The sequence below is a fragment of the Pseudoliparis swirei genome, chromosome 21 (genome assembly GCF_029220125.1).
Source record: "Pseudoliparis swirei isolate HS2019 ecotype Mariana Trench chromosome 21, NWPU_hadal_v1, whole genome shotgun sequence".
Lineage (NCBI taxonomy): Eukaryota > Metazoa > Chordata > Actinopteri > Perciformes > Liparidae > Pseudoliparis > Pseudoliparis swirei.
The window spans coordinates 11,342,228-11,362,360 of record NC_079408.1 but is presented as its reverse complement, the minus strand read 5'-3'; the positions used below and the strand labels follow the sequence as shown (position 1 = coordinate 11,362,360).

Below are 20,133 nucleotides of genomic sequence, written 5' to 3'. Positions count from 1 at the left end.
GGTACCTTTCAAAGAAAATTAGATGACTACCCCCTCTTCTGATGATTCACTGCCATGGAGGTAAAATGAGGATGCCAAACCAATTCATGCAAGCGTTTTATTTTATTTTTAAGAATATGTGCACAAACATGTGCAACCAGCAAACAGCTCCGATTCAACATGTATGTGAAATGACTGACTGTTTTCTGGGATAACTTAATAAAATGTCCTCTGCTCCCTCCATACAGTTGATATGTGTCGTAATTTGTAGACTATTTTTAACTGTGAGAAGAAGAAAAAAACGACTCCTCAGAGTAAGAACACTTTGAAATCTTTCTCTGTCGGGTTTCCTTTATTGGCAATGACAAAGAACACTTAGCGACGGCATAGTGCTGTACCTTTTTTAATGACTGTTCCATTCGCTCTGAAGAAACAGAAAGCTTTTTCGGTGTGCTGCTTTTGACCTGGCGCTCCTCCAGCACTTTGTGAAGCAATTCTGCAAAAGGGAACAAAGCTTGTTATTGTGACATGATGCGTCAAACTCAGGCGGCTCAATCAATAGAATGATTATAAAGAGGGTACATTAAATCAATTAGCATTACCAAGGTCTAATTTCCCTCTGAAGGTCCAGTTTCTTTTTTTTCCTTCTGTTGTCAATCGAATCAGAAGGAATGCAGGATCACCGTTGCTCTTTTTAAAAGGACTTAAAAAATCTTCGCAGTGCTAAAACCCACCACCCGTTTCTAGAACCTTATCAAATAGACTTTTTTGTTCTCCTTCCTGATTAACAGAGAGGTGTTTTATTTTGAAGTCCACGCGGGAAATAGGAAAACAGTTTTCAAAAAGCACACACTGGCACAACCTCTCTCTGGGTTAGGGTTAGGATGCGAAAACAAACGAAGAGAAGTGCTTGAATCCCCCGTGAACACACAGCCCCGGGCTGCACTGCTTTGTAGTCGCCTGTGTTTCCCCAACGGACGGCTAATCTCCGCAGACTAGCACGCTGCTTTATTCTGAGAACGTCAATAGTGGCCAGTGTTGTGCACGAACGCGTTCAATGAACGATCGTTCATGAACGCGCTCTTTTTTTGCCCGAACGGGAACTGAACGTTTCATTTTACCGATTGATGAACGTTTAGAGAACGCGTTCGTTCTGGTGCTCTTGAACGCCGCTCATTCATAGTTCATATTCGTTCACGAGGTTGCCAGATTTTCTCAGAACCCCCCAGGCGAAAACCAGTTAAAACTCACCGTAAACACGTCTGAAAATGGAGGATGAAAACAACCCAAACTGGCCACCCACTCTCATACCTGTCGCACTAACAAATACGTCATCAAATCGCGTCACATAGATGGAGTTAGCACGGATGAAAATGGATGAAGACAGCGCCTGCGACGCTTACGCCTATTTAAAAGACTTTTATACAAAAATCGGAACTGACCCAGACAACAAAAACTTAACGGCTGCAGGTGCCATTAATGTGGACTGAATGGGTGGCAACAAAGCGTTAAGGAAATGACAGTATTTTGAGGGCTGTCGCTTCAATGCTAATATAAACCCTGGTTAGATAAGGATTCAAAATTGGATACGAATATGAATCTGACACATAGTTTCAATGTTAAAACTGATAAACAATAATTGCTGTCTGTGGTTCTCTACGGCCGTGGCGGCAATAATGTGGACAAATAATAGCTCCCAGCAAAATGTTAAAAAAAAGAACTAAAAAGAACTAAATAGTTCATTTTTGAAACCATGAACTTTAGTTCATATTTTTGAAATATGAACTATGAACTGAACTAGTTCATTTTAAAATGTGTGAACTGAACTTTGAACTAGTTCATTTTCTACGTGAACTTTCCCAACACTGATAGTGGCCGTGGCAAACATATGATTTAGTCTTTATGATAACAGAATTAATGCAGTGCTTGGGGAGTTGATGCAGACATTTTCATGTGCGCATACGCAATCCAACAGGCCTCAGTGTCACTGTCTGACAGGATAAACCCGCGAAAGAATCTGCTCGCCGAGACGTAAAGGGCAACGGAGGAAACAATATCAAACTTTCTGGTTTTCATTCTTTCCCGTTTCACATTTATGACGCAACGACCAAAATAATTTCTACAATGAGGCAGGAAGCATTCAATATTTAGGACCGTGACTTCTCAGGTCAGTTGATCTTTTGCAGAGCGAGTTGGCGAGGAGGGAGGACTGTGTCGTGAGGGGCTGCTGCTACCTTGCTTTGCATTTGACGCTTTTGCCCAGGGAAGTTTGTTCCTTTGAATTTGCCAGCTCTTTTGTCTTCCCGGCATGTCACATCCAATCAGACAGAGCACCAAATAGGACAGGAGGGCTGCTGTGTTCGCTGGGTACATAACCAGGTGGGGAGACAATTATCCGGCTCCAGTGCTGGTGGCTTGGGAGTTGACACCTCAGTACTTCCTTCCTAAGAAGACGTGGTGGCTCCCTAGTCACCCACGGTTGGAGGAGGTCCTGGCACTGCGGCATACATTAACGTCCCTCCCACGTCTCCTCGTGGGCTGCAGCACAAAGACCCTGTTCCTTTCATCTGCTGCCTTTCGTTGGTGTGATCCCGGCGCGAGCGTTTCAACACGCCGTCCCTTTGATCGGGTCACAGAGATTCTTTAGGAGCAAATGGTTTGGCCAGTCACAATTTTTTTTTGTTAATGATGTCGGGTTGACTTTACTATTGACTCGAAACATATTGGTTTCAGTGCAGAAGTGAATATCGCAAATTATATGCATGACAATACAGCCTTTTAGAACAATTTTAGTACGAAAAATAGAAACATAGCTGGCATATTTATTCACAGTTTATGGTAATCTTCTCCAAAACTATATAAAACTAAAATTGAAATTAACTGGCATTGCCTCCATGACGTAACACGTTTTTATATTTTCTTCTTTATGTACTGTGAATGGTTTGGCATTGTGCCAAGAGTGCAGATTTTACACAGAGAGACTGCACCTTTAACATGAGTGGTAACACAATACAAATACCAGTACTGGAGAGCACATTGCATAAAGCCACTCTCAATGTGTACCTGATAGAAACTGGGAAATTATTTGGACATCGCAAAAGACACTTATTGTCCACCTTTTGTGTAACATATATATTCAGTGATTATTTGTCTCACAAGATGTGAAACTAAGTATGTCCTTGAGAATGGGCTCATTTCCTAGTATTCCTTACTAGACTGTCAATAAAAGAGGATTCACTATTTTAATTAGTGGCATCCTTTAAATCAAAAGCGTGCATCTCAACAGACCCAATCATTGGTTGTGAAGAAAATTAAAGTGATCAAGGACAGATTTGCTTTTGAACTAGTTAATTAAGGCCAACAGTTGCGGTGGTCAACGTATGATAAAAGATTGCAGATTTGATTAAAAGCGATGTGCTTTTCAACATCGGGAATGATATATGCAGACAAGATGAACACTACTTGATCTCTCGATCAATTTGCAAGGAGTTGATCAAGTCTTAATTGAGTTTTCGTATTAATTCCCCTGAGAGTTGTCCTATTAATTCTGCTCAGTAATAGACATGGCTCAGAGGTAAAAGGATGGCTTAAAGGTGCCGTCATTTAAACACTTGCAGATGATACATTCAGTGCCTTTTATTAATATATGTTGTCCTTTAAGTTTGAGGCAAGATCCTTTGCATTGTAAAGAACAATATAGCAAACCATTGCATTATAAAAAAAAATGTTTTAATTAAGGCTAATTATTTCCACATCAACAGAGAGGAAAAAATAGGCTGAAGACACAAAGTGACTTTGAAAAGTCCAGTCCCAAAAAACTTTATGAAGAAAAAAAGGGTTCACCTTGGTGTTCATTAGCAAGACACAAGTGGAGCTCCTTCACCGTGGCCCGGTCCATAGCAGCTTGGACCCGCACCATGTCCAGCTCCTCTTCTACGCCGGCTCTGCAGTTACACACATCATTCACTTATGAATGGCACAAATATAAATGGCTTAACAACATTTTAAATAGATAAATATGAACCCACTACCAACACACGCATAGTATAAAGAGTATCTTTCTGGATTCCACTGTGGACTCTGTTATTATATAAACCTTTATAACACACTTTACCTTCAATCTTATGCACTGGCTTTCTCTTCACAACAGAAAAAACGACATTGTTAAGAATCAACTAATTAAAATGCTTTTTAATTCATCTGGAAATCAAAGTGACAAGCGACATGAAACGCCAAGGTCGAAAAGTACACCGTGCGTCTGTGTGTGTGTGTGGATCATAACAGACAAACAGACTGGAAAGTGTGCCCAATTACCTCTCTGCAATTAGCTTGATTCCTGCTAAAGGCTAATTATGTGGAGCCATGCTCGAGACTTTGCACTTTCAAGTTATTATTAGGACCCCAACTGAAGTCTACTGAGGATACACACAAGCATTCTGAGACAACCACACCTGAAACACACACCGAATTTCCCTCCCCTCTGCTCCACTAGAAACAAGCTCCCTGCCACTGGTGGCATTGTTCCCTCAGTTAACCTCATTACAACAGGAGGTCTTCCTCGGGGCTGACTTCTAAAGATACACTCGGAAGTGCTTGAGGAGTCACAGGGCATTTGTGGCTATGGTGAAAGCATGATGGCAATTAACTCAAACTAGACACCGGTTTCCACCAATCTAATTTCGAGAGATCAACCAAGAATTGTTTCCATACGTATACCAAGACAATGACTTGGGGAAAGTTATCGCCACAGCACAGGGAAGAAAAGTTAATTCGCTTTTTAGCCCACACAGTCGGTAGAGGTCTCGTCTAATGGCTGACCGCAGCTTAAATAAGTACACAAATGACTCTCCCTGAGGGGAGGGGGGGGGGGGTGGGGGAGCAGATGGATATGTGTCGCTCCTCTATAGATTTTCCTCCATCAATGAACTCAAGTCGATGAGACACCGGCACTGCCTTATGTGTCGGGGCTGTTAATGGGACAAATGAGCTGAAATATGCAATATGTGAAATGAGCCCGTTCCATCTCGTGTTTCTCTCTCTTGCCTTTTCGGACGCTGATGGTATTGACGTTAAACCAGAGTTCATATGCAAAACATTACATTTCGTTGAAAGATAAGCATACTTTGTTCGATGGAGAAGGGATTAGATTGCAGATGGAGCTCATTGGCCACAAACAATTTGCAGATGGAAGACTATTGCATCCTTTCCATTCAGTTGTTGCAGTGTGTGCACCAGTCTGCCGTATATTGGGAATTAGCAAGATGTTGCAAGAACAATAATACACATTTGGTGACTTATCTTCAATATCTACCAAGATATATTTAGGGAAAGTAAAAATAACAATTAATACATATAAACCTTGATTTGTAGGCCAATTTGTATTTTTAAAACTGTAATTTCTTTCACATTTGCTTTAGTTTTGTAAAGTTCAATAAAGTGAGTAACAATATTACTGTGCTAAGAGTTTACATTTATAACTACATTTAGTATTGAAGGATCTTTCATTTTGGGGCTAAATTGATCAATGATGATTGATGACATCGTTGAAAACAAGCATCTTTCCAGTTTCCTTGAATGTTTGCACCAATCCTCCCACACAGCCTCACAAGTTGCTTCTTGCGTGAGTGCATCACTTCCTAAACAGATGCTTACTCTTTTCCACCTATTTGGGTCATGACGACGAGAAACGAGTCGCTCTTAGAATTAGAAGAAGACAAAACCTTTTTCAGTCAGACTAACCCCCGTTACCTGCAATGCATGTGAAATGATACCACAGAGGAGAAAAGGTTGTCTCCAGCCAAACCTTCGACAACTCCATGTTAAGTCTTTTCTTTTCATTTTTTAAAATCTGAATACTAAATCAAATCCCTCTCAACTTGCCCCTTCACCTAAGGTAGAATAACACTCAGCAGGCATCACAGCAAAAGAAGTTTCTGTGCAGAACAAACAAAGCGCAGGTTGTTGGGAGGAGCTGCAGGGAGACAGACCCGTCTCAGTGGGGGCCCGTTGTGCAGGACGTACACAAGCAAACGGTCATTTGGGCCTCAAGGTGGTGTTTTACAAGTGCTGTTTTCGGAGAAGGTGATGGGGAGCATCTGTGCACGATATGATGATATGACAATAAGGAGGCAGGATGCGATTACACAGAGACTCTCCTCTAAAGCCAGCCACTTGGCGTTTAAAGCGTTATAAGGGGCCTTTATTTGGCCCTAAATTCTTCAGCTGCCAGGAGTTAATTACGCATTAGTGGATCATTGCCAACACTTATCTAGCATAACCTTCACGAGCACATTCATTATAACACGATCAACGGAACAACCAGTTGCAATGGTGTCCTGGTAGTTACGCTTTAAAACACTCTTTGTGTTGCTTCTCTGTGATGGACACGCGGGAGCCTTTCCGTTGCTTCTCAACAGACATTTGCATTGCACGGAAGTAAAGCTGTTTGTTAACCCTCCTGTTACCTTTACATTTACTCACATAATTTACCCTCGGGGTCAATTTGACCCCAGCAATTAAAACCTCCAGAAAATTATTAGAATTAATATTGTTTCCCAAGTTTAAGTGTGAGGTACTTTATGTTTGTTTGTTGACTACCTAAATAGCCCTTGAAATATATAAAAAAGTTGATATTTCTTATATGTTTGTGTGGCAGTGGGGTGTGTTTAAGCTCGGCTGCAGAGTGGGTGGAGTGGGGGTGTGGTTCAGGGAACGGTGTCTGATTGTCATCAGCTGGTCTGATGACAATCAGACCAGCTGATGACAATCTGTGTTTGTGTATCTGCGAGGCTTTGTCTTCAAAAGGAGCTGGATGGGCTGAAGACGGGGTGGAGTGCTGGAGCAGAGACACTGTCTGTGGTCATATACAATAAAGTATATTACAAAATATCACTCTGGCTGATCATTCCGTGGTGCTTAAAGGGGAACCTACCAGTGACGGCAAGACACGTGTCACAGTGGAGCCAAACGTGGAGCTTTTTTTTTTTTTTGTGAAAACAAATTTAACATTTTTTTTTTCTTCGGAAAAGCACATGGAGAGCAGCCAGCAACACTCGGATCTGCCGACCCAGCTATTGATGGCGCTGGGGCAGATGCTGGAGGGGATGGCAGCTATGCAGTGGGACCAGTCAGAGGCAAACCGGCAACTATTGGGGGCACTATGGCCCAGGCAGAGAGGCAGACGAAAGCCCTGGACCGGCTCGCCCAAACCCTCCACCCTTGGTGGGGGTGGAGGTCTCTAAGATGACGACGGCAGACAACGTTCAATCGTTTCTGGAGACGTTTGAGGTGACGGCGGAGGCGTGTGGCTGGCCGGCGGTGGAGTGGGCGGTCCGTCTACTGCCTCTTCTCACCGGGGAGGCGCAGACAGCGGCGCTGTCGCTGTCCCCGGCAGTGCGGCACAATTACGCGGCCGTGCGTAAAGCCGTCATCAATCGGCTGGGACTGACTCTGCAGGACCACCAGCGGAGGTTCCGGGAGGCAACGCTGGGACCCAAGGACCGACCGTTTGCCTATGCACACCAGCTGAAGGACACCGCCACCAGATGGCTACAGCCTGGGAACTCCGGAGGGGCGCAGGCGGCGGTGGAGAAGGTTGTCACGGCGCAGTTCGTGGAGGGGCTGCCGACCGGAACAGCAGAGTGGGTCCGCTGTCACGGCCCCACGTCGCTGGAGGCCGCCATTGCACTGGCGGAGGACCACCTGGCGGTACACCCCGGCGGGCAGGTCGACAGCTCACTGGCTCCGGACAGTCCGACGCGGCCCCTGACGCAACCCATACAGGCCCCAGCAAACACCGGCACCCTTCCCAACCCACAGGTAGTCCCTCAAACACCAGGGCAGGAGTGTTGGAGGTGCAGACAGCCCGGACACATCCGGTGGGAGTGTCCGCTGATGGAGGTGGGCCAGGTGATCCGGGTTGCCGGCTCTCCAACGCCCTCCCCAGGTCCTGGAGCGACATACTGCGTACCGGTAAGAATCCAGGGGGGTATACATCAGGCAATGGTGGATTCTGACTGTACACAGTCTATGATCCACCAGAGCCTGGTTCGACCAGGGGCATTGGTGGAGGCATTGTGGGTGAAGATAAGGTGTGTGCATGGGGACATTCACGAGTATCCCATAGTGTCAGCGGAAATTAGATACGGGGGGAAAAAGCATAAAGTAAAGGTCGCGGTTAGCTCCCGCCTTACGCACCCCTTAATCTTGGGAACCGGTTGGCCAGGGTTTGACAAGTTAATGGGGAAGGCTGCGGGGGTGCGTTCACGGCTCAGCTCTAGTCGTGGCCGGGCAGGCAGACAGGCGGACGGACATCCCTTAACAGGCAGCATCGGCGGCACCAGGGCTGCTAGCCTGTAATTAGCTCGGACAGCTCAGGCTTGGAGAGAGGCAGCCGGGCTATATCACAATGAGCTCAGCTGGGATTAGGAGGACAGGGCAGGAGGGTGAGCAGAGGGGAAGGCAGGGGAAGGGGTGGGGGGGCAGGTACCAGAATTCTGGACGCAGCCTGCTGCAGCATTACAGAGGGCCGGAGGGAGACAACTGGGAAGACAAGGCGGAAGAAGGGAAGAGGAGGGTACAGAGGCATAGGATAGAGGAGGAGAGAGGTGAGGTGAGGAGAGGTGAAGGCGAGGGGAGATGGGGAGAGGAAGACAGTGGCTTTATGCCGAGCTTTGTGTAGCATCATAGAAGGTCAGTGGTAGTGGTACGGTTACAGGGGCATCTCCAAGACAATGCCTACACCACACCCAGAGACAGACGAAAGGGAAAAGACAGGCGGGAAGGAAGATAGAAGTAAAAACTAAGTAACTAAGAAAGCAATTAAATAAAAAGTAAAGCGCAAAACACCCCGAAACAATTCACGTGTCTTATCGACGCAAAATTGCACACACTGGTCTTCACAGATGGACTGTGATGTGGTTGACCTACGGCCTGCATGATTATTTTCTGTTTATTTGGTTATTTTCTGTTTGTCTGGTTAGCCCAGTGGGGTCAACTCTTACCCATAAATGGACTTATGTCTGCTCAGTATTTCTTCCTGTGATGTGGATCGCTGACCTTCGGGTTCGGACCTAAGTGCATCCATGTGTGTCTCCCCCCCCTCCCCCCCCCCCCCCATGTGATGGAGGGTATAAAACGCTTTTACGTTTTCCTCAGTTGAAGACATTCTGCATTCCAGCAAACTTCGCTTTTCTTCCCATGATTCATGTCCAATAAAAAATTCTGATCAATTTATCTTCGACTCCAACCTCATCTGTGAAAATCCACTCCCACTACACTCAAGTAACAACACCAGCAACAAGTCTACAGTTTGCAATTATTTCATAAAGACACCACCAACAATTCTGATGTGATTTTAGTGTGTGCACTCAAATTTGTGAATTTTTGGGCAGCCAATTTCTCAAAATGAGCAGAGCCTCATGATCTTGCTTCGGCCCCTGCTGGCTGGGCATGATGTGGAGAGCTCGGTGGAAGCTGCAAAGTTGAGAAGGGCACACTCAAATCCTAACACCCAGTCAGGAGAGTGGGAATGCTTGTTGGTGTGTGTGTACACGTGTAAAGGTGCGTTCACACCAAAAGCAAAACTATTTTTCCGTGCGACCAAATCCCATGAAAAGTCAACGTACCGACGCTTGTGGCTGCTGAACGCATATTCTCCCTCTTCCGGTAAGCTCTGGTTGCCAGCTCAACAGCGAGCATGACTTCTTCTTCTCCCGCTCCCTCTTGCTCAGTGTGTCATGTATAGTTATCCCCCTGCCTCCCTTAATGATAACGATACATGCAACAAGTGTAGTTTATTTGCTAGGTTGGAGGCAGGTCTAAGTGGGTTAGATGCACGGCTCCGCGCTATCGAAGCTCAGACAGCTATGCTAGTTAGCCCGCCCTCTCCCGTAGCGGCGGAGCTACAGTCAGCTGATAGCTGTTCCCCGCGGTAACCGTGCAGCCGGTGGTTGGGTAACTGTTCGCAGGAGTAGTAAGTCTACACAGAAGCCGCTGTGCACCAACCACTTCACGTTTGAACCAGTTTTCCTGCTCAGCGACACACCCGCTGAGGAACACACCCTGGTTATCGGGAGCTCTATAGTCAGGAACGTGAAAATAGCGAAGCCGCGGACCAGAGTCGTGTGCCTCCGGGGGCCAGAGCGGGCGGCGTGGAGTCTTGTTTGAAGCTGCTGGCTAAGGACAAGCGGAGATACAGTCAGATTGTAATACACGCGGTGGTAATGACGCCGAGCCCGTCGGTCGGAAGTCACTAAAATTAATGTGGAATCGGTGTGCTTATGCCAAGACGTTGTCGGACACCGTAATTTTCTCTGGCCCTCTCCCAAATTTGCAGACAGACGAATTGTATAGCCGAATGTCGTCTTTCAACCGCTGGCTGTCGAGGTGGTGCCCAGCGAATAATGTGGGCTACGTAGACAACTGGAAGACTTTCTGGGAAAACCTGATCTGATGAGGAGAGACGGCATTCATCCCACGTTGGACGGGCGCGTGTCATTTCCGCGAATATGACCAAGTTGATCACGGACTTAATCTATGACAACCCAGGGTTCAGATCAGGAACCGGGAGCAGAGTTGTAGTTTAACACCCTTCTCTGCTCTTCCATTCGAGCAGTTACCCACCCTTGACTTTAGAGTAGAGACTGTGTCTGTCCCACGGCCACTTCAATTAAATAAATCAAAAGTAAGCAGAAGAGGAGTCGTACACAATAACCTTATACAAGTTAACACCATTATTTCAGCAGTGCAACAAAATAGGTCTATTAAATGTGGTCTCCTAAATATTCGATCTGTCATCTAAAGCTGTGTTACTAAATGATTTAATATCAGATAATCACATTGATTTATGTTGCCTCACTGAAACCTGGCTGAGCCATGAAGAATATGTCTGCCTGAATGAATCGACTCCTCCAAGTCATATTAATACTCACATTCCTCGAGGCACCGGTCGAGGAGGTGGAGTAGCAGCCATCTTTGAATCGAGCCTATTAATTAATCCTCAACCAAAATTACACTACACCTCATTTGAAAGCCTTGTTCTTAGTCTTTCACATCCAACCTGGAAAACACTACAGCCAATTCGATTTGTGATTCTGTACCGGCCACCAGGTCCATATTCAGAGTTTATATCTGAATTCTCAGAATTTATATCAAGTTTGGTTCTTAAAACCGATCAAGTTATTATTGTTGGAGATTTTAATATCCATGTGGATGTTGATAATGATTGCCGTAGTGCTGCATTCATCTCCTTGTTGGACTCGATTGGCTTCTGTCAGAGTACAGAAACCCACTCACAGCTTTGGCCACACGCTTGATCTTGTTCTTACTTATGGCGTTGACATTGAGCATTTGAACGTCTTCCCACAGAATCCTCTTCTGTCAGACCACAACCTCATAACTTTTGAATTTATACTACCGGAGTGTACTCCGTTAGTCAAAAGTTTCTACACCAGATGTCTAACTGACAGTGCTGTAGCTAAATTTAAAGCGATTCCTTCTGTATTTGATTCGATACCACGTCTCAATATAACAGAGGACTCCTGGTCTAACTTTAGTCCGTCCCAGATTGATCATCTTGTTGATAGTGCCACAGGCTCTTTGAGAATGACACTGGACTCGATAGCCCCTCTGAAGAAGAAGACAGTGAGGAAGAGGAGGTTTGCTCCCTGGTATAATCCTGAGACCCGCAAACTGAAGCAAACGTCACGAAAGCTTGAACGCATATGGCGTTCAACTAATCTCGAAGAATCCCGCTTAGTTTGGCGAGATAGTCTTAAAACATATAAGAAGGCCCTCCGTAATGCCAGAGCAGCCTATTACTCATCAGTAATAGAAAAAAATAAAAACAACCCCAGGTTTCTCTTCAGCACTGTAGCCAGGCTGACAGAGAGTCACAGCTCTGTGGAGCCGAGCATTCCTATAAACCTTAGTGGTAATGACTTTATGAACTTCTTTAATGAAAAGATTTTAACTATTAGGGACAAGATTAATATTCTCTTGCCCATAACCAGTGCCAATCTGTCCTCAAGTGGAATGGCCTTGGAAACCGCTGTATGCCCTGGTGTATATTTGGAGGCTTTTCTCCCATCAACCGTGACCAATTATCTTCAACGGTTTCTACTTCGAACACGTCTACCTGTCTCTTGGACCCCATCCCGACGAGGCTGCTTAAAGACGTTTTGCCTTTAATTGGCGGCTCTCTATTAGATATTATCAATGTGTCTCTGCTAACAGGCCACGTACCACACTCCTTCAAGGTGGCTGTTATTAAACCTCTCCTGAAGAAGCCCACTCTGGATCCAGAGGTGTTGGCTAACTACAGACCGATCTCTAACCTCCGCTTCCTCTCCAAGATCCTTGAGAAAGTGGTCGCAAATCAGTTGTGCGACTTTCTACATCATAATAGTTTATTTGAGAAATTTCAATCAGGATTTAGAAAACACCACAGCACCGAGACGGCACTGGTGAAAATTACAAATGACCTCTTAATGGCAGCAGATAAAGGACTCCTCTCTGTCCTGGTCTTGTTAGACCTTAGTGCTGCATTCGACACCATTGACCATGACATCCTGTTACAGAGACTGGAGCAGTCGATTGGCATTTCAGGCACGGCACTAATTTGGTTTAAATCCTATTTATCAGATCGATCTCAGTTTGTATTTGTAAACGATGACGCCTCGATAACCACCAACATTAATCACGGAGTTCCACAAGGTTCTGTGCTTGGACCAATTTTATTTACCTTATACATGCTTCCTTTGGGCAATATTATCAGGAAACACTCCATAAACTTTCATTGTTATGCAGATGATACTCAATTATATTTATCGATAAAACCAGAGGAGAGCAACCAACTCGGTAAAATTCAAGCATGTCTTAAAGACATAAAAACATGGATGACCTGCAACTTCTTGATGTTAAACTCAGACAAAACCGAAGTAATTTTAATCGGCCCTGAGCACCTCAGAGATCAATTATCTGGTGATGTGGTTTCTGTAGACAGCATTGCCCTGGCATCCAACACCACTGTAAAGAATCTTGGCGTTATCTTTGATCGACTTGTCCTTTAACTCCCACGTAAAGCAAATCTCAAGGACTGCATTCTTTCATCTACGTAATATTTCAAAAATCAGGCACATCTTGTCTCAAAAGATGCAGAAAATTGGTTCACGCGTTCGTTACTGTGAGACTGGATTACTGCAACTCCTTATTATCAGGCTGCTCTAATAAATCTCTTAGGTCCCTCCAGTTGATCCAGAATGCTGCAGCTCGTGTTCTCACTAAAACTAAGAAAAGAGATCACATCACTCCTGCACTAGCTGCTCTGCACTGGCTCCCAGTAAAATCAAGAATCACTTTTAAAATTCTTCTCTTAACCTACAAAGCCTTGATTGGTGATGCACCATCATATCTTAAGGAGCTTGTAGTACCATATTGCCCCACTAGAGAGCTACGCTCACTAAATGCGGACTACTTGTAGTTCCTAGAGTCTTAAAAGTAGAATGGGAGCCAGAGCCTTTAGTTATCAAGCTCCTCTTTTATGGAACCAGCTTCCAATTTCAGTCCGGGAGGCAGACACAGTCACCTCGTTTAAGAGTAGACTTAAGACCTTCCTCTTTGACAGAGCTTATAGTTAGGGCTGAATCAGGTTTGCCCTGGTCCAGCCCCTTGATATGCTGCTATAGGCTTATAGCTGCCGGGGGACGTTTTAGGATGCACTGAGTACCTATCTCCTCTTTTTCTCTCCTTAAGGATGAATTTTCATCTCTCAATCACACGTTACTAACTCTGCTTTCTCCCCGGAGTCCTTTTGACTTCATGTCTCATGGGGTCATCGGACCCTATGAGACGGCATAGATCCTATCTGCCTGATGGATCATCGAGGTCTGGGTCGTGGAATTCCTGCTCCTGACTACGCCACTGTCCTGTTGAGACTCCGCCCACTGTTGAGACTCCGCCCACTCCTCCTCCCCACCGCCATCTGCCTGATGGACCGTGGAGGTCTCCATCGTGGAATATGCCTACTATGAACTATTCATACACTCTGTCATATTCATTGAATGTATTTTAACTAAATCTGTCCTTCTGTACACATGACATCTGTCCATCCTGGAGAGGGATCCTCCTCTGTTGCTCTCCTGCAGGTTTCTTCCCTTTTTTTCCCCCTGAAGGGTTATTTGGGAGTTTTTCCTGGTCCGATGTGAGGTTTTGGGGCAGGGATGTCTGTGTACAGATTGTAAAGCACTCCGAGACAAATTTGTAATTTGTGAAATTGGGCTATACAAATCAACTGAATTGAATTGATAGACGCGATATTTTCCAGGGCGGCGCGTTTGGGGCGACGCGATGTGGTCAACCCGTTGACAGCGGCGCGTTTCCAGCGGCGCAATTTTCGCCCCAAGTTGAAATATTTCAACTTTGAGGCAGTCATCTCGCAACTCGGGCCAATCGGCTCTTGTGTTCCGACGAGACACGGAGATAAGCCCCGCCCCTCGCGGAGCGTCTCGACCAGTGTTGCCAGGTCCGCGGTTTTCCCGCGTAATTGGGCTACTTTTGAAGTGTTGCCGCGGGTTGAATTTTTTGTCCGCTGGTTCGGGTAGACCTATTTCGCTTTTGGTGTGAACGCACCTTAAGACACCGAAGGTTTCAAAAAGATGTGCACACACCCACAGTCAATCTACGGTTCAGCCACGCAGCTCACACACCACGTGACTTACTTTTCAATCGAGAGTTTCCTGGTGAGGTTCTTCAAGTAGGCCAGCTCGTTCCACACGGCCTCACTGTTCTCATGTCTCAGCTGCCATGGTTCTGCGCGCTGCTTCCTTCGTCCTGGCCTGGACGCACAACTTATGAGACAAAACGTAGAAAATGTAGAGGCAAGCAAAGGCACACATATAAATTGAACACGCACACGCACACACACACACACGGTAAAGCAAACATACTAACAAGGGAAAATGGTCGGTCCTGTATATCATCTTGCTGCCGCTGGCCAATTCACATCGGGGTAACAAGGCCCCTTATTCTCACTCTGTTTTTGTTATTCAGCCATCTTCAGCGGTATTCAGATGAGCAGCCTTGACTTTGACATTTCAGCGGCAAATCGTGTACACACGTACGCACGTCTGTGAAAGCCCAGGGCACTGCCCGTGTGGCAGGGCGTTGGACCATTCCCTGTGTGCCATGCAAATGTAGATAATGGCAAACACGCTCGCAAACGAGGTCATTCAAATGTCTACACCTCACTTATGAATACTTAATGACACTTTTTGCTCAGTGGCTTCCCCCTCCATTGAACTTCACCACTTCAACACACACACACACACACACTGTCCCTACTGTGCTCGCCTGCATCCCCGCTCACACCCAACTCATCAATCAGTCTTAGGCCAACACACTAAATTCCAATTAGCCTTTCATTGGCAAAATAAAATGCATTTTCTTGAAAAATCCACAGATTGCAAAAATAGTGGATGAGAATAGAATTGTTGTCTCTCTCACTCACAAACACACACACACAGACATCACACACAGACATCACATCGACACACACAGACACAAACAGACACACACAGACACACAAACAGATACAAACAGACACACACAGACATCACATAGACACAAACAGACACACACAGACACAGACATCACATACACACACACAGACACACACAGACACACACAGACATCACATAGACACACAGACACACAAACAGACACACACAGACATCACATAGACACACACAGACACACAAACAGACACAAACAGACACACACAGACATCACATAGACACATAGCACACATCAATCAGAGGAGTTTGCCAAAGATCCAACACATTTTAGACATTGTTTCGTTGTTTAATTTGTTTTTAATCATGGTTTACGTTATTCGGCTTTAAATAAACCTAAAATGTAAATCTACATGGAACACAACAGTGCCGTAATGAAATGCCAACTGTATTTGGCTGATTAGAAAAGTCCATAAAAGAATCTCATAAGCAAGTACACTTTGCACCTCTCCCAGTTTTTTTTTTTAACTAACCTGATTCATGACACAGCAAAAGCTGAGGCTCATTGTGGGACATGAATCATTCCCTGATAAACCTTGAAAAGAAAGAGAGATGATTTAAATTCTTCAAAAACTTCTTATTCTGATCATTGTCTAGTTTCTGACAAATATTGTACAAACATTTAGAAATCTCACAGAATACAGCTATACATGAATACATAAATACACGTTGAATAAATTGAAAAAATTGACAGTGCAATGTTCTGACCATGTATATTATGATCATATAACTCTAGGACTATTTGGTTCATGGTTGGTTACACGACTCATAATGAGCTGCAGTGTTTCTCCAATTAACTTTAGACATATGTTCCCTTTACAATATCCTCTCTGATTTTTCTATGCAATGTTATAATATGATATGGAAAGAAGTAAAACCTAACATTTTACTTGCATTTTAGGAAGTAAACCAAGAAGACTATAATTTCACAAAAGTGTGAAATCTAGTGCAGCAACTGCATTCTGTAAAAGTTGAGCATAAGTAAACTGATTTTGTCCACTTGTACTTGTTTATGTTTCGACCTGACCAATATTTTTTTCACATCTCAGGGTTTAATGGTATTTTGTGTGGCTTATTAGTCTTGTTGTGTCATTCTGCTTGATGAAGGATCCTGGACATTCCCACCCAGAAACATATCCAGATTAACATCAACCTAATCCACTGTCATAATTATGTAAGGTAATTACAAATTATGTTCATCTGAAGCTGTAGAAGGCTTCTTTGAAAAGAATCAAGAAGTCATTTTTCATGCCAGTGATGGCAGTCATGCAATAATGGCAAATTAAATGGCATTCAGCAATGATGCTATTGTTGACTTGAGAGGATCCATGACATCAGCACAAGGAAGGATGCGGTGGTGAGACTGATCTTGTGGCTTCCTCCACTTGAAACCTCTGTAAAGGTTGAGAAAAGATAACAATACATTGGTTTATAAAATAAAAAAGCAATATTTTATCTCAAAACAGGTATTATTTAATATTGCTTACGTGTGCCATCCACAGAAATGGACGTGGTGTCAATGTTGAAGTCTGTGATTGTTGAAGCTGCTGTGACCAAAACTGTTTGAATCTGGGTACCATTAGGAGCAGACGTTGATGAGAATGTAAGTCCCAAGTTTTGGATGATTGATCCCTCTCTGCAAAAGGAATTAAGAAATGTTATATAGTTTAATTTGCATTAGTTAATAATTGGTGGTATTAAGATTTTTTCATCATAATATGAACAAATCACCTGAATGAAATCACATAGATGTTGATAAATGTAGGAAAAGCAGTTCTGCATAAAGGTTGAAGCTGCAGAAATACAAAAAAATCAATTGTTACGACATTTATTTCATTTGCTTGTGTTTCTTTATTCGTGCATTGTCTTTTTAATTCACCTACAAATGCCGGTAGTAACACTATTCCAATGTTTTCAATGACTAACAGATAATTTATCTGTGTCCTATTGACTGCACATTAAATATTTTTTTATTTGAAACTCAATTGGCACTTTTTTGCTGTCAATTTTGAAACGGGAAACAATCTATCATCAATTACTTACTGTTGTCTCTATCAATGTCGCTCGGCTTTGAAACGCTGCAGATGACGGATCCAGCAAGTCATTTGTAAATATCTCTTCTTGAGATCTGAAAGTCAATAGCCTTGTTATGACTGTTACAGCAATTGTAGTGGCAGCTGTAGTTGCAGCACTGGCAGCTGTAGTTGCAGCACTGGCAGCTGTAGTTGCAGCAGTAATGGGCGATGCAGTTGTCGAATTTAATGTGGTTGTTTCTTTCGTAAAAAAAAGAGGGAATAAATGAATAATGGTAACCAGTGGGCCTTCTCTTGAACCAACAGACCATGAGTATGGCTTTGCTAAGTACCAGTTAATGTCACAGTGGACTTCATGGTAGTTATGATTTTGAATGCTCAATGTCAAACCAGCAATATGTGAACAAAAGATCAGGAAAGGACACACACCAACTCACAGACTCTGATAGACGAATTACAAATTACATGGGATATACTTCTTTTCACTAACAATTGTTGGAGAAAAATGCAGGCTTAATGTTTACTTACCAACTACAGTGACGGAAGCGGCATTAATAGTGACGTTGAAGGTACTGTTAGAAACAGCGGTTACTAAGGTTTGTGCAACATTAGCAGCCTGTGGGATTTCTTGAGTCGAATTAGTTGAAACAAACACAACCCCGACCTTTGCATTCGTCAGACGCGCTCGGGTTGTGTTGACAACTGGACTGCATCAAGAAAGAAAATAAATGTCTCAAATTATGTTAACATTAACAACGTATGAATGTATGTGTAATATGTTTGTGTCATAACGTTTAAACATTTTGAACTCTCAACATAGTATATGTTACCTGAACGCAATCACATAACTGTGGCTGAAAACGTTTCCATATTGACGTCTGAAGATGATATTATACTGTAGGAATAAAGAATTTAGAAAAATGTACAAAGTTAAAATAAGGTAATCTTCAAATTTAGTGAAAAAATGCAAAAGCAACACATTAAAAAACAAATAATGAGAGTAAGTACTAACCACAGCTACGACTCTTGACTCAAGCTCAATGAATTGCGGGCTGCTTCTATTATTGTGTTCTTCTAAAAATGTTTCATCCAAGTCTGTTGCAATGATCACAACTGTTGGGAGATCTACAACAATGTTTGTCAGCACCGGAGTTGTTGTCGGCAGGGGAGTGAATGTATGTGTTGGAGTTGTTGTAGGTGATGCAGCAGTTGTTGTGGGTGATGCAGTTGTTGTGGGCGCTGCAGTTGTTGTGGGTGCAGCTGTTGTTGTGGGTGCTGCAGTTGTTGTGGGCGCAGCTGTTGTTGTGGGTGCTGCAGTTGTTGTGGGCGCAGCTGTTGTTGTGGGCGCTGCAGTTGTTGTGGGCGTGGCAGTTGTTGTTGGTGTGGCAGTTGTTGTGGGCGCAGCTGTTGTTGTGGGCGCAGCTGTTGTTGTGGGTGCAGCTGTTGTAGGTGGTGCAGCAGTTGTAGGTGGTGCAGCAGTTGTTGTGGGTGCCGCTGTTGTTGTGGGCGCTGCAGTTGTTGTGGGTGCCGCTGTTGTTGTGGGTGCCGCTGTTGTTGTGGGCGCTGTAGTTGTTGTGGGCGCTGCAGTTCTTGTGGGCACTGCAGTTGTTTTGGGTGCTGTTGTTGTTGTGGGTGCTGCAGTTGTTGTGGGTGCTGCAGTTGTTGTGGGTGCTGCAGTTGTTGTGGGTGCGGCAGTTGTTGTGGGTGTGGCAGTTGTTGTGGGTGCTGCAGTTGTTGTAGGTGCTGCAGTTGTTGTGGGCTGTTGTTGTGGCTGCAGTTGTTGTGGGCTGCAGTTGTTGTGGGCGCTGCAGTTGTTGTGGGCGCTGCAGTTGTTGTGGGCGCTGCAGTTGTTGTGGGCGCTGCAGTTGTTGCAGTTGTTGTGGCTGTTGCAGTTGTTGTGGGCGCTGCAGTTGTTGTGGCGCAGTTGTTGTGGGTGCCAGTTGTTGTAGGTGCAGTTGTTGTGGGTGCTGCAGTTGTTGTGGGTGCGGTAGTTGTGGATGCAGTTGCTGTGGGTGCTGCAGTTGTGGGTACTGCAGTTGTTGTGGGCGCTGCAGTTGTTGTGGGTGAAACAGTTGTTGTGGGCGCTGCAGTTGTTGTGGGCGCTGCAGTTGTTGTGGGTGCTGCAGTTGTTGTGGGTGCCGCAGTTGTTGTGGGCGCTGCAGTTGTTGTGGCTGAAGCAGTTGTTGTAGGTGATGCAGTTGTTGTAGGCGCTGCAGTTGTTGTAGGTGCCGCAGTTGTTGTAGGTGCTGCAGTTGTTGTGGGTGCGGCAGTTGTTGTGGGTGTGGCAGTTGTGGGTGCAGCAGTTGTTGTGGGCACTGCAGTTGTTGTGGCCGCTGCAGTTGTTGTGGGTGCTGCAGTTGTTGTGGCTGCTGCAGTTGTTATAGGTGTGCTGCAGTTGTTGTGGGCGCTGCAGTTGTTGTGGCTGTTGCAGTTGTTGTGGGCGCTGCAGTTGTTGTGGGTGCAGCAGTTGTTGTGGGCGCTGTTGTTGTGGTGCAGTTGTTGTTGCTGCTGCAGTTGTTGTTGCTGCTGCAGTTGTTGTGATTGTTTGGGGG

The 20,133-nt window shown here is 44.7% G+C and overlaps 1 long non-coding RNA gene across 1 annotated transcript; it reads right to left on the bottom strand.

Annotated features, from left to right (window-relative positions):
* Positions 1–417: 417 nt before the first annotated feature.
* On the bottom strand, positions 418–14,785 carry LOC130211800 (uncharacterized). The gene is made up of 3 exons (XR_008835159.1): positions 14,697–14,785; positions 3,823–3,923; positions 418–475 (listed from the first exon to the last, which is right to left on the bottom strand). It is a non-coding gene; the product is annotated as an uncharacterized LOC130211800 (long non-coding RNA).
* Positions 14,786–20,133: the final 5,348 nt, after the last annotated feature.